Source organism: Lissotriton helveticus, chromosome 6 (genome assembly GCF_964261635.1).
Source record: "Lissotriton helveticus chromosome 6, aLisHel1.1, whole genome shotgun sequence".
In the NCBI taxonomy this organism is placed as follows: domain Eukaryota; kingdom Metazoa; phylum Chordata; class Amphibia; order Caudata; family Salamandridae; genus Lissotriton; species Lissotriton helveticus.
In genome coordinates, this window is record NC_136067.1 from 1,082,580,183 (window position 1) to 1,082,599,312 (window position 19,130).

Sequence of the window (19,130 nt, forward strand, 5' to 3'; positions counted from 1 at the left end):
TGCAATGTTATGAAGCATTGCACAGACAGCCACAATGCGGCAGCACACTGCAGGACTGTAATACATGGCCCCACCTGTCTTGTGCAGTATATGGAACCTGCTCTTGAGCAGGCCAAATGTCCTTTCAATACAGTTCCTTGTCCGGATGTGCGCAACATTGTAGCGGCGTTGCTGAGGTGTGGCAGGGTTGAGGTAAGGGGTCAGGAGGCATTCCCGTAGGGCGTAGCCACTGTCACCTGAATGAGAGGAGCAGATGTTGATTGCCTGTGCAGCGCAGTTACTTCATAGCAATGTGACATTGTCGACAAAGTGTACTTACCAAGTAGGTGTCCTTCCCCAAACTCTCCCCTGATCAGTCGTGTGTGGAGTCCGCTGTGCCTGAAGATAAAGGAGTCATGGGTACTCCCTGGGTACTGGGCCACAATGTCAGTGATGATGGTCTTGGCATTGCAGACCATCTGTATGTTGAGGGAGTGGTACGACTTCCTGTTGCGGTACATATACTCCGTGCCAGCTGGTGGGCAGATGGCGACGTGGGTACAGTCTATGCAGCCAAGGACATGGGGAAAATGGGCAACATTATAAAATTGTAGTTTTGTGAGGTCCAAATCCTGTTGGCTCGTGGGAAATGTGATGTGCCGGTGGAGCTGGCTGAGCATGGCGTCAACAAAAGTGTGGAGGCAGCGTGACATGGTGGGCTGGGATATCCCCCCAGCAGTGGCTACTATGCCCTGGAAACTGCCGGATGCCAGGAGGTGCAGGCTGCACAATACCTGCACATGTGTGGGCACAGATTTGTTTCGCCTTGTTGGGTGCTGCATGATGGGGTCGAGTTCTTGTATCAGCCAGGTGATCATTTCCCCATTCAGCCTGTATTTAGCATAAATCTGTTCTCTGGTTTGCCCCAGCAAGGTGACCCGCTGCCGGTAAATCCTTGCCTGCCTCATGCGTCTCCTCCGTGCTGCTCGCTGTAGCCTTCGCCGCCTCACCACCATGTACATCCCAGGCATTGTGGAACGCCTATTGCTGCTGCTGAATGTCCTTATGTGTGATTGGTCAGGCCTGGAGCTGTTGGTGATTGGCTAACAGTTTTTCAAATTTTGGTTAATCATGGCTTTTATGGTTACCACCTGCTTTGAGTTGTCCTTAAATTGCGGCGCGCAAATGTGCGATTTAGCGCTTTTTCGCTAATGTATTTCTTTCATGAATGCCGATTGAGACAATATTGCGTTTCGCTATTCAATTCGCAGATTCCGTGGTTGGTCGCTATTTCAGTATCGCTAATGCTCGACTTCCCGGAGTCTGCGACTATTACAGCGTAATCGCTATTCCGCTCGCTATTATTTTTTAGCGATTTCGCTATTTCGTACTTGAATGCCGATTCCGTGTTTTGCACCCGCAATTGCGTTTTCGCAGCCATTGCGGGCGCTATTTCGCTTCATGAATCAGGCTGTTATTCCTTAGTTTTTGGGTGTATAAAAACTTTTTTAATGCCTTTATAATTAGGCTTCTTTCTAGCACATACACCTTGTTCAGTAGGTCATGATGTGCTCTATTGTTGGTCAAATTTTGTCATATATATTTTGTCTGCTCACGAGTAGTGTCTTTGGTGATTTGTTGAAGTTCTCATATATATGTGTAATGTTCTAATGTTTTTATATATGTGTCATTGTAACGCTGTTTATGTTTTTGTAAATATTGTGTACATGTATTTATATGTGAGTCATCTAAATGTTTGTATTTTAATACTTCCAGCCTTGATAAAGTCTCAGCAAGAGACGAAACACGTGTTGGCGAACAATATGCTGGATTAATCTTTATGACATTTTGAATAAAGAAAACTTGAAGAATACAGACTTGGACTTCTAACTATATTGGCATGACAACTGTTGATCCCATTCTATATACAAAGAAACTGTTCTTTCAAAATTGCAACTGAGTGTGCTTGTCTGAACACTCCTGTGTATAAAAGCTTGAGTGCTGAGGGCTATATACTAGAGCTCTGATGAATTATAACAATTTGGAGTGCTGTAATTAGAATTTCCCTACATATACTGATTCAGGCTTACATTTTGTGTTTGCCTTAAGCACCTTTGGATAGTAGGTGCATAGATTTTCTTTAGCGCCCAAGAAACCATTACTATTTTTATTGCTTTTTCTTATAACATTTCGTGTACCACTTCAAGATACATACTTGTGGCCCATAGAATAGTGCGGACATTTCCCTCGGGAAACACTACTATCCTCTCTTTTTGTACATATATATATATATATATATATATTATTAACATATGTAATTCACTATAATGCCATCTTATGCTCCTATGGACAATGACAACCACTCGTCCTTGCAGCTCGTAGTTTTTTATGTCAATAGAAGCCATTGATAGCAGTAAAGAATGAAATTTTATGGCTTGCCGCAATCTTCTCTGCCGGACTCCTGGACTTCTGATTTTAACTGGGGGAAAGCCGCAACACAGGCAAAGGCCCCGCTGGGGAACCACACTTCCCGTCTTTCCTTACTCCCTGAAGGCACATAAGACGGTCACACCTGGCCGCACGGGCTTCACATATAGCCCTTGCTACTGTTTTACAACAAGTCCCACAACAGCCGTCCCCTGATGACATTCTGCTCCAGAAGCTGAGTTAACAATTTAATACCCTATTGCATCCCATGTTTACAAGATTTGTTTAACTTAGATGAGAATATAAAACTCGTTCTCACTATTAAAACAGGGTACGAGCAACCTAAGCGGGGAAGTATGCAAGGGGGAAATTCGAATTACTTGCAACCTCACAGTCACTCACAATCACAGCTGGAGTGCCCAACTCCTCGCACTGCCTAGCCTCCACAGCTTGTTTACCCATAACCTCATCACAACTGATTCCAGGTGAATTAGTGGAAGGTCCGACCTATTCCTGTAAGCAACCTGAGGCACTGGACACCATCAACCCCCGTTCACCAAACCTCCATTTCAGGTGCACCTTGCTATCTGGGGAGAGGGGGGTCTGCCACCAACAATAAAACCACTTGTTTAGAGAACGCTACTGGAATTGCGGGAGATCTAGCTTACCCCCCCAAGAGCTCCCAGCGCAGTGCGACCATTGCGCAAGGCAGACGATTAGATCTCCCACCTGCAGCATCCCCCTTTGTAATTGTCCTTGCCAACATTCCTGAACTGAAAGAGTCTCAACACAAATTCACGAAGCAGTTGACGGACAAGGTTCTACACTGGCTTTTAAAATTCTATATGGGTTGCCCAAGTTATATGACCATATTATTATGGCCAGATGTGTAAATTGGGTGGGTTGTGGGCTAAAATCAATTGGAGAGGATTGTGTAGATGTTAATTTTAATAAGCAACGACTAATTGAATTCTTATTTAAGATATTGCCCAATACCCCGCGGTCCGATACCCAGATCCTTCCTCTCCCGTTAGGCTTCTTTTACAAACCACTAAGGCCCATTTATAATACTTTACTGTGGCAAAGCTCGAGACCCACTTTTAACTCACACTTTGCCCTGGCTACTTCACCTGTTCCTACTAGAAATAGATATGCCCCTTTGACCGATCTCGAAGCATGTGACTGACTCATAGTCTCTCCTTATAAGTCTCACTGATTTAAACCCAAAGGTTCTACCACCATGACCCTTATCCAGGAAGATAGAATCAATGCTAGAGAACATATGGCTACCTTGAGCATTATGTACTGGAATATAGCGGGTTATCTTCAGAAGAGGAACAATCATGATTGGCTATCACTTGTCACAAATTATGACATTATCTGTTTCCAAGAAACATGGGAAATTGAGTAAACCAGACAGTGGTATTTGTTTTAGGTAAACCGCGCCACATAGAAAAATTTCCACAAATTATTATAAAGAACCCTGTATTCGACGGTGCTATAAGGTGAGGAGAACCACCCCACTCCTCAGGATACGCCACAACCTTCTACAACAAATAACACTCCTTAGCATGGGAAATTGCAAAGATTTACATTGATAGGTTATGTACATTTCAATCAGATGCGGAGTCATCTAGAGCAGGTCACCTGAGTGGAGGTCTGGTTACTCTTGTAGCCACCACTGCTAGGCTCAAGGTTGTTTCCTTTTTTAATAACTCATGTATAATCATATTCTTCTAAACCAAGGATACAAGGGGAGGGACTGGCTTTTAATTAAGTGTTATAAAAATAATTTTGCCGGTATTATGGACTCTGTTATAAATATAATTGAGAAGGACATTGACCAGCTAATGTATTCCCATCATAGACCCCTTGACATCATATAGCTCAGTAATTTTAATGCTCACAGTAGTAGTAGGGAAGATTCTAGGTTGTGTGGCCTGGTTGATGATTCTGGGGACTCAATATAGCATTTTCACCATAATGAATATGACAACGCTCTAAACAGACTATTAGTGATTAATAACCTTGTGATAACCAATTCAATTGATAGCAATACTAGCTCACCCATTCTCATCCCGATCTCACTACTCGACAATAGATTACATCTTAGTCTCAAAACCGATAACAAATCAAATATAACAAACAGAGACAAACGTTTATGCATTTAGTGACCATGCTGCGATGGCTTGTCAAATACTTTGGGGTCTCAGCAAAACCTCTCCAGAAAACGATTTCCAAAACCTGTGATTGCTAGAAAAAATGGGATAGTGCTCAAATGGAGAAAAAGTGACATGACCAAATTCACAAGTATCATTGTTGCAAAGATGATGAAGGAAATCTTTATCTGTCTAGAGTCTTACCGACTGAATGCAGAAATTCCCCAAGCTTTTGAAGGAATTCCAGCTGAATTTTGTACCAATTACGACGCCCGAGCATCCTTAAAGCACCAGGAGTTGCCCACTGGTTCGATGATGCCTGCTGTAAGACACTTCAAAATCTTCACTTGCCGAGAGATGTGGCTATGGTAAAACAGCTACGCTTCTCGTATAAAACAGCGAAAACAAACAGACTTTGAAAGAGGAGGCATGGGATAAGCTCACCCAAGCGACAGTCCTAAAGAATAGTGGGAACTTTTGGAGCATAATTAACGCCCCATTCCTCAAAGATGATCTGAAAATTACTATGGACTTACATGTTAGGAAGGAGGCCTGGGTGTCCTCTTTTGAAGAGGTTTTTGGGCATCGAGATGCGGCTAAATATTGCCATTAAGCCCCTTTGCGAACGCATTGGAGGAATATATACCCTTTAACCTAGACGAAATGAAAACCGCTCTGAATCAAAGTAGTCTAGCAAGAACACCTGGCCCTGATGAGGTACCTATTGTATCCTTTTCTTATTAAAGGTTTTTAATGTTATTGATCGAGTTGGCGTCCCTCGATCTTGTGTTACATTCGATATTGGTACCCTAATATAGGTCCAGGGAACATCGTACACTTTCCCTACATCAGCTCCCGTCATTTCATATGAACGAACCTTATAAGGACATATCTCCAAATAAGGAAAGACTGCCTTGTATGGACATAACACCTTATAAGGTCTGCAGCCTTTTATGGACTAAACCTTTCACCTAGTTCATGACGAGGGTGGGTTCTGCCCGATCGATACTGCTAAGACTTCATCCTTAGCACATATGAATAATTAATGAGTACACTCTCCAGGAGGTACACTTCACCTCTCCCATCGACGCACAAGGTTTAATCCCCAAACGTCATCCTCATACTGAACAATGGGTAATATACGCACATAGACTGTATAAATACAGCACCTCTTGCTATCAGTAAGCAGGAGGGACCCGAGATTTCAAGGCTGACACACTGACCAGAGACGCTGCGGCTCCGGCATGACATCACTCCATCTGACAGTGGTCTGACGATCCCTTGTGGTGTGTCCAACTCGAGACCAGGACGGAGTCCCACACTCTCACTATTCAGGTATGGGGGTTGGACTAAATCCTAGCGGGATTCTTGGCTCTTAGATTCTAGGCTATTAGGCTCTTAGGCTCATTAGCTCTTTCGCACCTACTCACATGGTAGGTACACTTAGGTACATCTAGTCAGGCATCTTAGCAGTAGGCACTTTATTTTATAAATGTGTTCTATATTCATGTATAGGTTCATGACCGTTGCAAAATGGTAGAACAATACTATTTCATCTTATTCACTGTACTGGTGGCTCCATATCTCTGTAACTGTGTTACAGTCATAAAAGCGCACTTATTCTACATGAGAAGAACTACTGTACAATAAATTCTTATTGTAAACACGTTCAACTGTTTCTTCTCTGTATCTCTCTGAGAGCAAAAACAAGCAAGCACAAGTGACTGGGTGAAAAGTAGTATATTGTTTCCACGAGTCTGAGGTTATTGTGTTCTAAAGTTGCACGAACTAATAATCTCTCTGATAACAGGGGATTCTAGTGGCACTGCGAGCTAGCTAATGCGAACCATAGGCTAATATATGCGGCGGGGTGTACACAGTCAGTCTGCCACTAGACCCACAGTATATGTTATCAGTTATCGTCGTAGGTCCTGTATGACAGGGTACAGGGGGATAAGACCTTACCAAAAAATTACCAACCCATATCAATCAATCAATCAATCAAAACATTTATATAGCGCACTACTCACCCGGAGGGTCTCAAGGCGCTTGGGGGAGGGGGGTGCGCTACTGCTCGAACAGCCAGGTCTTGAGCTGCTTCCTGAAGGCGAGGTGGTCTTGGGTCAGGCGGAGGTGGGTCGGGAGGGAGTTCCAGGTCTTGGCGGCCAGGAAGGTGAAGGACCTTCCTCCTGTGGTGGCTCTTCGGATGCGGGGGACGGCGGCTAGGACGTGGCTGGTCGATCGAAGCTGGCGAGTGGGGGTGTAGAAGTTGAGGCGGCTGTTGAGGTATCCTGGTCCTTGGTTGTGTAGGGCTTTGTGTGCGTGGGCGAGGAGACGGAAGGTGATTCTTTTGTTGACCGGGAGCCAGTGCAGGTCTCTCAGGTGTCCGGAGATGTGGCTGTGTCGGGGGATGTCGAGGATGAGTCTTGCTGAGGCGTTCTGGATCCGCTGGAGTCTCTTCTGGAGCTTGGCGGTGGTTCCGGCGTAGAGGGCGTTGCCGTAGTCCAGTCGGCTGGTGACAAGGGCCTGGGTGACCGTCTTCCTGGTCTCGGTGGGGATCCACCGGAAGATCTTGCGTAGCATGCGTAGGATGTTGAAGCAAGACGAGGAGACAGCGTTGACTTGTCTGGTCATGGAGAGGGAGGAGTCCAGGATGAAGCCCAGGTTGCGTGCGTGGTCTGTTGGTTTGGGTGCGCTGCCCAGGGCGGGGGGCCACCAGGAGTCGTCCCAGGCGGAGGGCGAGGAGCCCAGGATGAGAACTTCCGTCTTGTCTGAGTTCAGTTTCAGGCGGCTGTTCATCATCCACTCGGCTACGTCTTTCATCCCTTCGTGTAGGTTGGTTCTGGCGGTGGCGGGGTCGTTGGTGAGGGAGAGGATCAGCTGGGTGTCGTCGGCGTAGGAGATGATGTTGAGGTTGTGTTGGCGTGCGATGGCCGCAAGGGGGCTCATGTAGACATTGAAGAGGGTGGGGCTGAGCGAGGAGCCTTGGGGAACGCCGCAGATGACTTCGGTGGCTTCTGATCTGAACGGTGGTAGGCGGACTCTCTGTGTCCTTCCGGCGAGGAAGGAGATGATCCATTCTAGTGCCTTCTCTTGGATTCCGACGTTGCTGAGGCGCTGCACTAGGGTGCGGTGGCAGACAGTGTCGAACGCCGCGGAGAGGTCCAGGAGGATGAGGGCCGCTGTTTCCCCGTTGTCCAGCAGGGCTTGCATGTCGTCCGTGGCTGCGATGAGGGCGGTTTCGGTGCTGTGATTGGCCCGGAAGCCAGACTGCGAGAGGTCGAGGGATCCGTTCGTCTCGAGAAAGGCGGCCAGCTGCTTGTTGACGGTCTTCTCGATGACTTTGGCCGGAAACGGGAAGAGCGAGATGGGGCGGTAGTTTTTGAGTTCGGTGGGGTCCGCTGATGGTTTCTTCAGTAGAGCGCTGAGTTCGGCGTGCTTCCAGCTCTCTGGGAAGGTGGCGGTGTCAAAGGAGGTGTTGATGATGTCCCGCAGATGGGGTGCGATGATAGCGTCGGCTTTGTTGAAGACGTGGTGAGGGCAGGGGTCGGTTGGAGATCCGGAGTGGATGGAGTTCATCGTCCGGATGGTGTCTTCGGTGCTGATCGGGGTCCAGGCGCAGACGTTGGTGGTGGAGGGCGTTGGTGCGGTCATGGGGTGCGTCGGTTGTGTGCTGAAGCTGTTGTGTATGTCTGCGATCTTGTTGTGGAAGTAGGAGGCGAGGGAGTTGCAGAGGTCTTGAGATGGGGTGATGTCGTTGTTTCCGGCGTTGGGGTTGGAGAGCTCTTTGACGATGTTGAAGAGTTCCTTGCTGTTGTGTGCGTTGTTGTCCAGTCGTGCCTTGAATGCGGTTTTCTTGGTGGTGTGGATCAGTTGGGGGTGTTTTCGGGTGGCGAGCTTGAGGGTGGTCATGTTGTCAGGTGTCGGGTCTTTGCGCCATGCTTTCTCGAGGGCTCGGCAGTTCTTCTTGGAGCTCTTGAGTTCGTCGGTGAACCAGGGTGCTTTCTTGCTGCCGGGTCTGCTGGGAGGGGTCCTCAGTGGGGCGAGGTCGTCTGCGCAGTTGCTGATCCACTTCGTGAGGTTGTTGGCGGCTTGGCTGGGGTTTGCTGAGCTGGTGGGTGGGTGCTGGCTCAGGGATGCGGCGAGCTGGTCGGCTGTGATCTTGTTCCAGCTTCTGCGTGCAACCTGTTGCTGGTGGTGGCGGATCGTGGTTCTTCTGAAGGTGAAGTGGACGCAACTGTGGTCCGTCCAGTGGAGTCCGGTGGCGTGGCTGAAGACGATGTCCTTGCTGGATGAGAAGACGGCATCGAGTGTGTGTCCGGCGTAGTGGGTGGGGGTGGTCACCAGCTGCTTGAGACCGAGGTTGTCCAGCAGGGTAGCGGTGTTGCGGTCGTTGTTGTTCTCCAGGTGGAAGTTTCGGTCCCCGAGGAGGATGTAGTCGGCGGAGGGGAGGGCGTGCGGGCTGATGAAGTCGGCGATGTCTTCGCTGAATTGTGTGCGAGGTCCCGGGGGTCTGTAGATGAGGGTGCCCCTGAGGGTGGTCTTGGGGTCGGTGTGGATCTGGAAGTGCAGGTGTTCGGCGGTTGTGAGGGTGTCGTCGGTGTTGGTCGTGATGCGGATGGTGTTCCTGTGGATGATGGCGATGCCTCCTCCCGTCTGGTTGGTGCGGTCCCTCCGGGTGATCTTGTATCCGTCCGGGATGGCGATGGCGATGTCGGGCGCTGAAGAGGCGTTCATCCAGGTTTCCGTGAGGAAGGCCACGTCTGGCGATGTGGTGTCGAGGATGTTCCAGAGTTCGATGGTGTGTCTGTGGACGGAGCGGGTGTTGAGCAGGATGCACTTCAGGTGGTTGCTGCTGGAGTTCGGTTTGCTAGGTGCTGGTGTAGAGCAGGTCCGGTAGCAGGTGAACTTGCAGGAGTGGCAGCTGAAGGGTCCGTGGGTGCGTCTCGGAGTGGCTCTGTAGCATCCCGGGGATCGGCCGGTGTTGAGTGCGTTGAGTTCGGTGGCGTCGTAGGTCTGGCGGGTGGGCTGGTGTATGCGGGGGCCAGGGGTCCTGGCCCTGGGCGCGGTCCAGGCGCAGACGGGCTTACCTGTGGCGCGCCCGCTGCGCGTCAACGCTGCGCGTGCGCACGGTCGCCATTTATGGTGAAGTGCGAGGGAGGGAGGAGCAGCTAGGAGGCGGGAGCGGGGAGGGCACAGAAGGAAAAGGGGGCGTGTCCGCTCTCACGGCGGCGGGAAGCGGGGCGGCTGGGCGCAGGGGGCACTACAGGCAGACACAGCACAGGGGGGCACAGAAAGACAAAACAAAAGGGGCATAATGTCTAAAATAGGCAACAGGGAAACAAATAATTACAGGAAATACACAGGTGGCGCAGGCCGCTACACCGAGCGACGTCGGGGGGAGTGGTCAGCAGGCAGACTCAGCGAGGCTGAGGGAAGCGGCAGGGGGGGAGCACACGCAACAGCTGGTGGCCATGCGGCGCAGGGGTGTCCTAAGATATCGCTACTCGACAGTACAGCAAAATTAATGGGTCGATTGTGCCTGAACAGACTTGAGGCTTGGGTACAAGACAGGAACATTTTATCACCCGCACAGTCCGGCTCAGGAAAGCTAAAGGGAAGATCGATAAGTGCCTTAATCTAGATTTGTTAATCTCTAAATACACCGTGGTCAAGGGAAGCCATCTTTACATGGCCTTTATGGACCTGACAGCCACCTTTGATTGCGTCGCCCATGCTAACTTATATTCCATAATGGAAGGTATTGGCATAGAGAAAACTATCATTAACTTTATTCAGGAAATTATTCCAGAGCTACTGCCAGTGTCCACTACGGGAGAGAGGGCGAAAGCACTAGACCCTTTAATATCACCCGTGGTGTTAGGCAAGGGTGTGTACTCACCCCCTTCTTGTTTTCTCTCTACTCTAATGGTGTGGAAGCGGCCGGGTGGGGTCAGCTACTGATGTTCCTGTCATAAATTCTACCCCAGTACCCTTACTCCTCTATGCAGATGATGCTGTGCTGTTGGCTCAGACTGGCAATGCACTCCAGATCTTGATCACAACGTATACTAGACTTATGAAAAATATTGAACTTAGAGTTAATGAAGCGAAGTCCTTCGTTCTTGTGGCAGGAGGGAGGCCAAAATAACCCCTCACTGGAATATAGATGGAAGAAGCTGGAGGTGGGGTCGATTCTTTCTGCTACCTAGGGGTATTATTTGACTCCAAAATTGCATGGAAAAATATGGTGGTCAACAGAGGGACATCAATAGAAAGATGTACAGGTGCACTACTTAAAGTTGTAAAAAAAAGGTTGGGTCTAAACCTATTGGCGTAATTAAAAAGATCTAGGAGGCAAAAACAATGTCTGTTGCCACATACGGGGCTGCTGTGTGGGGAACCGCTAGTATTACTGTTCTACGACAAGTAGAGGATCGTTTTTGCAAGCGCTTGTTAGGTGCTCCAAAGACTTGTTCATCCTATAACTGTCATCTTGAACAATAGGTTCCTTTCATATTGGATCAGATTCGTTCCGCCCTTCCCCTTTTGTGGCACTCAGTGTGGAGAAGGACCAGTTGAACCTCACACAAGATATCTTGCGAGACTCTGTAAAACTTGACGGGCTATCTAAAGCAAAGAGGCTTCAATTTGTTAGGAATAGCTACTATAGTACCGGTCAAGTCAAATTATTTGATGATCCGACCACATGAAACACCATCTCAAGGTCGAAATTAAAAGATCTACTACTAGAAAAGTATAGGAGAGAGCGATGGGAGTCAATGCATATCAAGCCTAGTGTTGAATTATATTTGTTAACACAGGGGTCTTTAAACTGTGGGGCGCGACCCCCAGGGGGGCCGTGGAGCGATGCAAAGGGGGTCGCACTCCCAGTCACACTTCTGCCAAGGGCTTCGCCCCCCTCTTCCCCCGGCCTGTGTGTCAGCCCGGGCTGCTGCAGTGGCAGCTCGCGCTGCTGGGGCCTCAGCAGGGCAGTGACTCGAGTCTTATCTCCGGCACGCCCAAGTTTTTCACAGGTCTTTAAAGACCATTTGCATAGGCTGTCCCGTCAGATGTAGGATATTAGCTGGTATTTACTTCACCGCTTACAGTGCTGGGTTACGCTAAATTAATATCTTCTCATTCCTGGTTTTACCTGCTCAAAGGCGCTGCATGCATGTCCAATATCCTTTGACAAAGGTAATAGGCGTATACACTTTATTCTGCATTTTTATAATGTGCACAGAACTGAAGAGCTGAATATCCTGTGTTGTGGCAAAGAGAAAATCTGATTAAGTAAATGTTACCAATAGAAGATTATAATGACCCAGTGGCTATTCAACAAATGATTCCTAGGAAGTCAGAAGGTAAGGGATAGAGAGATAGGGGTTAACTTATTGAGAATGAAGAAAGGCTAGAAAATATGAATAGTCCGGGGTAGTTTACAGTAGGGGAGAGAAGGCAGAATGAGAAGAGGGTAGGGAATTCAAATGTGTTAGTTTTAAAAGGAAGAATGGACGATAGGAAATTATGAGGAAAGGGCTGCATGAAGTCAAGGAAAGATGCGTTACGTGCCATTCGCAGTTTGAAGGCACAAGTTACTTACCTTCAGTAATGCAGAATCTTCACCTTAGAATACTCTCAGGGTGCCAGACTGGATCCGGAAGGTTTTCTTAACATCAATTCTACTGCTGTGAGCTGATGCCAGTCTCTGTTGTAAGGAACTGGGGGGCATATTACCAAGCAATAGCGATAATTATCGCTATTGCTTGGTTAGAGACAAAATGTTACCGCTGAGCTGCGGCGATTTTTATCGCAGATAAACTTTGGTATTACCAAGGTTTATCGCAAATGCGATAAAAAACGGCCGCAATGCATGAATATCGCTGAAAAGTCAGCGATATTCATGCATTACCGAGCTAATGCTCTTAGCCATGTTATCCACCTCCCATTGGATAACATGGCTACGAACTGCTCAGGGCAGGTGTTAGCTTTTGGAGATATTCGCGCTTAGCACGAATATCTCCAAAAGTTGGTAATATGAGATAGCGATGTTAGCGGCTGTTTCCAGTCGCTAACATCTTGGCACGCCCACTTTGCATATCATTAGAGATAAATATCACTGACATGCAAAGTGGGGCCCAAGATGGTCGCTATCTCCTACTAGCTGCCGCTAACTGGTGTTAGCGACAGCTAGGTAATAGGGAGATAATTTTATCTCCGCTTTCTTGGCTTTTAAAGCCAAAAACGCAGAGATAAACCCCCTTGATAATATGCCCCTGGGTCTTCTACTGGATAATTCTAACTGCAGAGTCCTCCCTTGAGAAAGGATACCAAAGCTGTACCTCCCCAGGTAGAGAGTCAGTGCCATGTACTCATGTGACACTTCACTCACCTGTCCCCCTCACTGTTCAATATGCAACTCACTCAAACAAGCCCGTCAGTAATCATAAATTAATTTGTCCCATTCTGAACTTGCATTCGCAACCAAATTCATACGGCCAACTCACTCACCCGGAAGTCACTCCTCTACCCTACTCTCACACTGTTGCATCGCTTACCATGCATCACATGGGCACTCTTGTCACCCACACAGTGCAGAGGGTTAATGTGCCTGCTACAAAGAATATGTACCATGCCTCAATTCCAGTAGACCTGCCTACAGGTTTAGACATTTTTGTCAGGAGGGGGTCCTCACGCCTCAAAATGTTGACAGGGGGGTCTCGGCATCCAAAAGTTTGAAGACCTCTGTGTTAACACCTAGTATAGAATCAAACGTTCCATCGTATCTACCCTTTGTAACGCATCCCAAGCACAGATTCCTGTTAGTAAGGTTTCGGCTGAATTACATTCCCCTTATGTTTGGTTATCCATCTAACACACATTCCCTGGATGCCCTTACGACTTGCCCATGCCACTCTCTCTCCCCTCAATCAGATCTCCACCTCTTGTTTTTGTGCAGTGTATACCATGAGGGAAGGAGGACTCATATGGCACTGGTAATGCGCAGTCTTAAATTTAGACAATGCCGCACAGCCCTGTACTTCCTAAAGTCCTTAGTTGATACTTTTACTTGCTGTTGTCTGGTCTTATTTCTACAGCACGCTTTACAAAAGAGAAAGCAGAATCCGTGACATGGGGAAATATGATAATATCTCTCATTACGCATTATATTGCCATATTCTAAAACGTATATGTGTTTGATTGTAAAATTTCTAACGCCAACTATTTTTTATCGGCGAAAACTTATGTGTAATTTTATGGATGGAATTTTTTTACTTTATTGTATATTGTATACTTTTTATGCCTTTTTTTATACTGGTGAAGTTAAGTAAAGTAAGGTAAGTAAAACAGACATTTCATGGCTACCTGTTATGAACCCTCTAAACAGAGAGAGATGGCTTTGCAATACGGTTCTGATGGAAAACATAATGATGACTATTCGGTTGTTCTCTGCATCCCATTTCATTGTCTTTTCGCCATAATTGCCATGACTTTTTTGCATACTGTTTGTTACGCCAGGAAGCCTCCTAGCGTGAACATTAGTAACCTATATCAAATACTTGATGGTCCTGAATATCATAAAATCATGTCCGTGTTTTTCCTAAAATTAAGTTGTCATTAGCTCTGAGCCAAGTAATTAGCTCTTTCACAATATTTAATGGACAACTGTCTCTTGTACATCCATACTAATATTATAAAGAGAGAGCCCAAACCTTTGAGGCGGGTAAGCTCAGGAACTACAGCGCCAATCGGAACACCCAATACAGCTATGCAAAACACAGTATCAGCAGATGGACATAGGCTATACAGCAGCCCACCATATACATTATAAGGGGAAAAGAACGTTAGGGGCAAAGTAGTCCGTTGTGGGCGTGCGCGTTGTGCTGGGGGCGTGTGCATAGAGCGATGGGCGCGGCATTCGTCAAAACCCAACCCTGCTGAATTATACCTCTTGCAAGAAGCGTCCTGAGTAATCCGTTGTGGGAGTGTGCGTTGTGCTGGGGGCGTGTGCATAGAGCGATGGGCACGGCATTCGTCAAAACCAGGCTGGGCGCGGCATTCGTCAAAACCAAGCTGGATTGCACCGCATGCGAGAAGCGTTCTGGGTGGTACTAGCGTTCCACTACGAGTGGGTGGTGCATTTGGCATTGTTGTGGGCGTTGGCTGTTGACGCCATGTGGGGCATCTAAGTGGCGCTACAGCGGACAAACACGTTCGCGGCTGACACAGTTTGCATGTTGCAGTGGCGTCAGGTACAGCGGACAAACACGTTCGCGTCTGGAGCCGACAAAGACGTTCCCAAAATTGCTCAGGTGCTAAGGCGGGTGCTGAGGCAATTCAGCGTAGCAGTGGGGCTAAAACGCAGTCACTGTGGCGCTTCCTCACACTGGCTGGACAAGCGGAGGCACATGTTCAGCTGCAATGGACAACTAGCGTTACCGTGTATGCACTGCTCAACTACACAGGTAAAAAAGAACTTTCAAGACTTTCATTTTCATCCCCGGACAATGTCGGGGCGGGCAGCTAGTAGTTTATAAAAGTACATTAGCCAGTCATTCTCCGTTATATCTTATGTGTCTCCACTGCATAAAGTTGTATTCTGTGTATAGTGCTGAGTGTATATAACTTGTGCCTTTTTGATTGAGAAGCAAAGGATGCACACAGGGCTGGACTGGGAACTTAAAACAACCTTGGCAAAAATGATAAATTCAGCCCCCATGTGCAGATGTGCTAATGCACCCTAGAACCAGAGCAACTCTGTCAAGTAGCCACCAGGATCGCTACCATGCACCACCACTCCTGAAGGGCCAAAACTGGCCGCCAAGTGTGAAAAACGCCCCCCCTGGGGTCCAGTCACCCGGGGGATAGCCCGCTTGCCAGGCTGGTCAGTCTGGCCAGTCTGGCCATGGATGCACAATGAATGAGCCACAAGTATCATCTTCTGGTGGCATATCCTGCCTCAAGAGTATTATCAGTGCATAGTGCAAAAACACTGAGTGGCCAGAGATTCTAAATCAGCTGTGTCCCCTATTGATACAAGGGGGACATAGACATGCTAGATTTTCAGGATACCTCCATAGATCTAAATGTCAATGATTTATATTTTTGCGGCTATCATGACAATCTGTCATGGATTCCTCCCTCTAGGATCAGTGTTGGCCCCCCTATTGTAAACACAGCAAGAGAAGGAGGGAGGGCCAATAACTTGATGGAGGTAGCCAGGTCAGCTAGTGTCTCCCATGTCAGATATAGGATCATTCCCTTACATAGCAATCATTTTCTAATTTTAAGGACCTCATTATATAGCTCGCTGTGCCATAGGACTGTAGCTATACCTTGCTGACGAGGCCTAGTATGGCTGAACCTGGCATGGGGTTGCTTATGTTCCCTTCAGGCGAGTGCCTCACCTGGAAGTTCAGGATGGCTTGTTCCCATAAGGAGCAGGGTCAGTACTGATCTGCATAAGGTGAGTAGTGTGGCACAGTGTGTGAACAAAGGATGGGTGGGAATGCTTCCTTGAGTTATTGCCTGTGGTTAGACTATTTGCAAGCATCCCTCCCATCACCTTCTTTGTGTCTCATTTTAGAGCTGCTCAGTGGAGACGAGTCTCAGGCTTGTGTTCATCAGGGACAATGTACGCACGAGGTTTGCTTGAGAGTAACTCTGGGTAAGTATGCAGTACTCCTAGTAAGAGTGCTACTGGCTATTGGTATAGTCGTCTTAGGCCTTCAGAGCCTTGCACTTTGTAAGCCAATTACAGTTGGTGTTGCTCATAACAAGTGCATTTCTCAAGGAGGCAGAAGATTTACCATTCCTGGCCCTAAAGCTTGGATTTCCCGTATTATTAAATATTATTATTAATTAACACTTATTAAGCGCATGGCTACCCTGAGGCATCCCAGCGTTGACGGCAGAAAACAAGCATAGGGAAGCGGCTACCAATTAATATTCTGGAATAGCCAGGTTTTAAGACCCTTCCGAAAGGTGAGATGGGATGTCTCTGAGCACAGATTCATGGGAAGGGAATTCCATACTTTAGCTGTGTTGTATTAGAAGGAGCGAACCCGCTACGCATCCTTTGAATTTTAGGGATGGTCGCTAGATTTAAGTTTGCCGAGCGGAGTAGCTTCCTTGGCTGGTACGCATTAGGTGACTGGTTGATGCGGGGGGCCTGTACCCATAAGGGTCTTGTAGGCGATGCAAAGGGCTTTGAATGTAATCCTCCTCTATGGGCAGCTAATGTAGGGTCTTTAAACTGGGCATGGCTGACTGTGTTCTGGATGAACCCGACAAAAGTCGGGCAGCACAGTTCTGTACCACCTGAAGCTTCCTCAAGGTAGATTTAGGTGCTCCTAGGTACAATGAGTTGCCGTAGTCCAGGCGCGAGAGGACCAAGGCCTGGACCATAATTCTCCTTGCCCCCATGGGAAGTAGGGGAAGGACTTTCTGCTGCATTCTAAGGATGCCTGGACAGACCCCTGCCACTGCCACTGCTTGCTGGTCGAATTTAAGTGACTTATCAAGCCACACGCCCAAACTCTTTCATTTAGACTTCAGGAACGGGGGGCCCAGACAGGTAGGCCATGGCTGTTTGGACTCCTTATTGGAAGTGTTATCTAGATACATGATTTCAGTTTTGTTTCCATTAAGTCTGAGACATGAATGTTGCATCCAGGAACCTACCTTCTCCTGGCAGGATTCTAAGTCGGATGCAGCATTAAGCGGGTGATTTAGAGATACCACCAGCTGAGTGTCATCCGCATAAGTGACAACTTTGATCCCTTACGGCTGGATGACCTCAGCCAATGGCCTCATATACACATTAAAAAGTGTGGGACTCAGGGAGAATCCCTGAGGAACTTCATAGCTGAGAGGTACTGTCCCAGAGGTGGATTCCCCCGCAAAAACCTGAAACTTTCTGCCATTGAGGAAGGATTGAATCCAAGAGATGGCTCCACCTAACACCCCAGCCCTCCTAAGCCTTTCAATAAGGATGTCAAAATTAACCGTGTCGAAAGCGGCACTAAGATCAAGGAGGATGATGGCCGCTGCTCCTCCCTGATCGATTATCTTTTTATCTTCTTCGACCACCGCAATCAGATCTGTCTCTGTTCCGTGTTGGGGGCAGAAGCCCGTCTGGGAGTGGTGAAGGAGCTCATGGGTCTCTAGAAAGGATGACAGTGCAGAGTTTATATGCTTTTCCAAGATCTTACTAAGCATGGGTAACATGGATATGGGCCTGTAGTTGCTCAGAGCTTCAGTATTTAGACTTGGCTTTTTCTGCAGACCCTTCACCATGGCGTGTTTCCAGGCCCGGGGAACAAGTCCATTGGTGATGGAGAGATTCATCACATCACATATAACTGGTAGTACCACATCTTTCACCTTACTCAAGATATGAGGGGCGGGGTCTATAAGTGTGCCTGATTTTATTTGCCCAAAGTTGTCAGATATAATATCCATGTCCAAAAGTGGCAATTCCTCCAGAGTATGCTTAGTGTAATCCCTGTGCCTATTTATGTTAAAAAAGTCCCGCTCAATATCATTAGTCATTGGGGTGAGAAGATCGCTGGGCCCTGGGGAATCTGGGAATGTGTTGTATATTGCCTGAATTTTTCCCTGGAAGTATCCAGCAAGTTCATCACATCTATCGGTGGTTGCAACTGTAGATGTATCCGGGGGAGGAAGCTCAGTAAGTGTATTAGCGATACTGAAAATCTCTTCAGGGGCACTAGCAGCTGAATTAATGTTTTCTTCAAAATAGAGTGCCTGCTTCTTTTTAATCTCAGCCTGGTAACATTTTATGAACTTTTTATATATGGTTTTACTGGTCTCACCAAAATTCTTCCTCCATTTCCTCTCTAACTGTTTGCAGGTCTGTTTAAGCAACCTAAGTTCAGGAGAGTACCATGGAGAGATTTTTTTTCTCTCATCCTGCAATGGATGTTTTTAACAGGAATGACTGTGTCCAATGACAACTCTATCCAGTGAGTAAAAGTCGTGGATGATAAAATAATATTGGGGTCAAGTGTGGGTTTAGAGTTTTCGAGTGCAGTCGACCAGACCTCAGCAGAAAGTTTAGACCAAGGACGAGCTTTCCTGGAGCTGTGCTCCTTGAAAGCACTTCAAATGGGTACCTTCAAGAAGAGTGGAATCAATGAATGGTAAGACCAAGGCAGGGGAATAGGTGTCTCTGCTACAAGCTCCATGATGTTAGTAAATACGGTATCTAAAGTATGATCTTTGATATGTGTGGGCCCTATACCTTTTTGTATTAGTTAAATTGCAGCAAGGTCTTGGGTGAGTTCCAAGGCATCTCCTTTGCTAGTGTCCTCAAAGTATAAGTTAAAATCTCCTAAGAGCGTAAGGTTAGTAGATGAACTTGCTAGAGAGGCCGCCACTTCCGGGAGTGAATTAAGGAATTGTCCACCCACCCCTGGGGGCGATAAATGAGAATACCAGAGAAGGTGAATGTGGCAGTAATTATGGCAAATTCTATCCCTACCTCTGTATAGTCAGAATACAAATGTTAAATTCCATTATTGAAATTCTGCTTTCTGA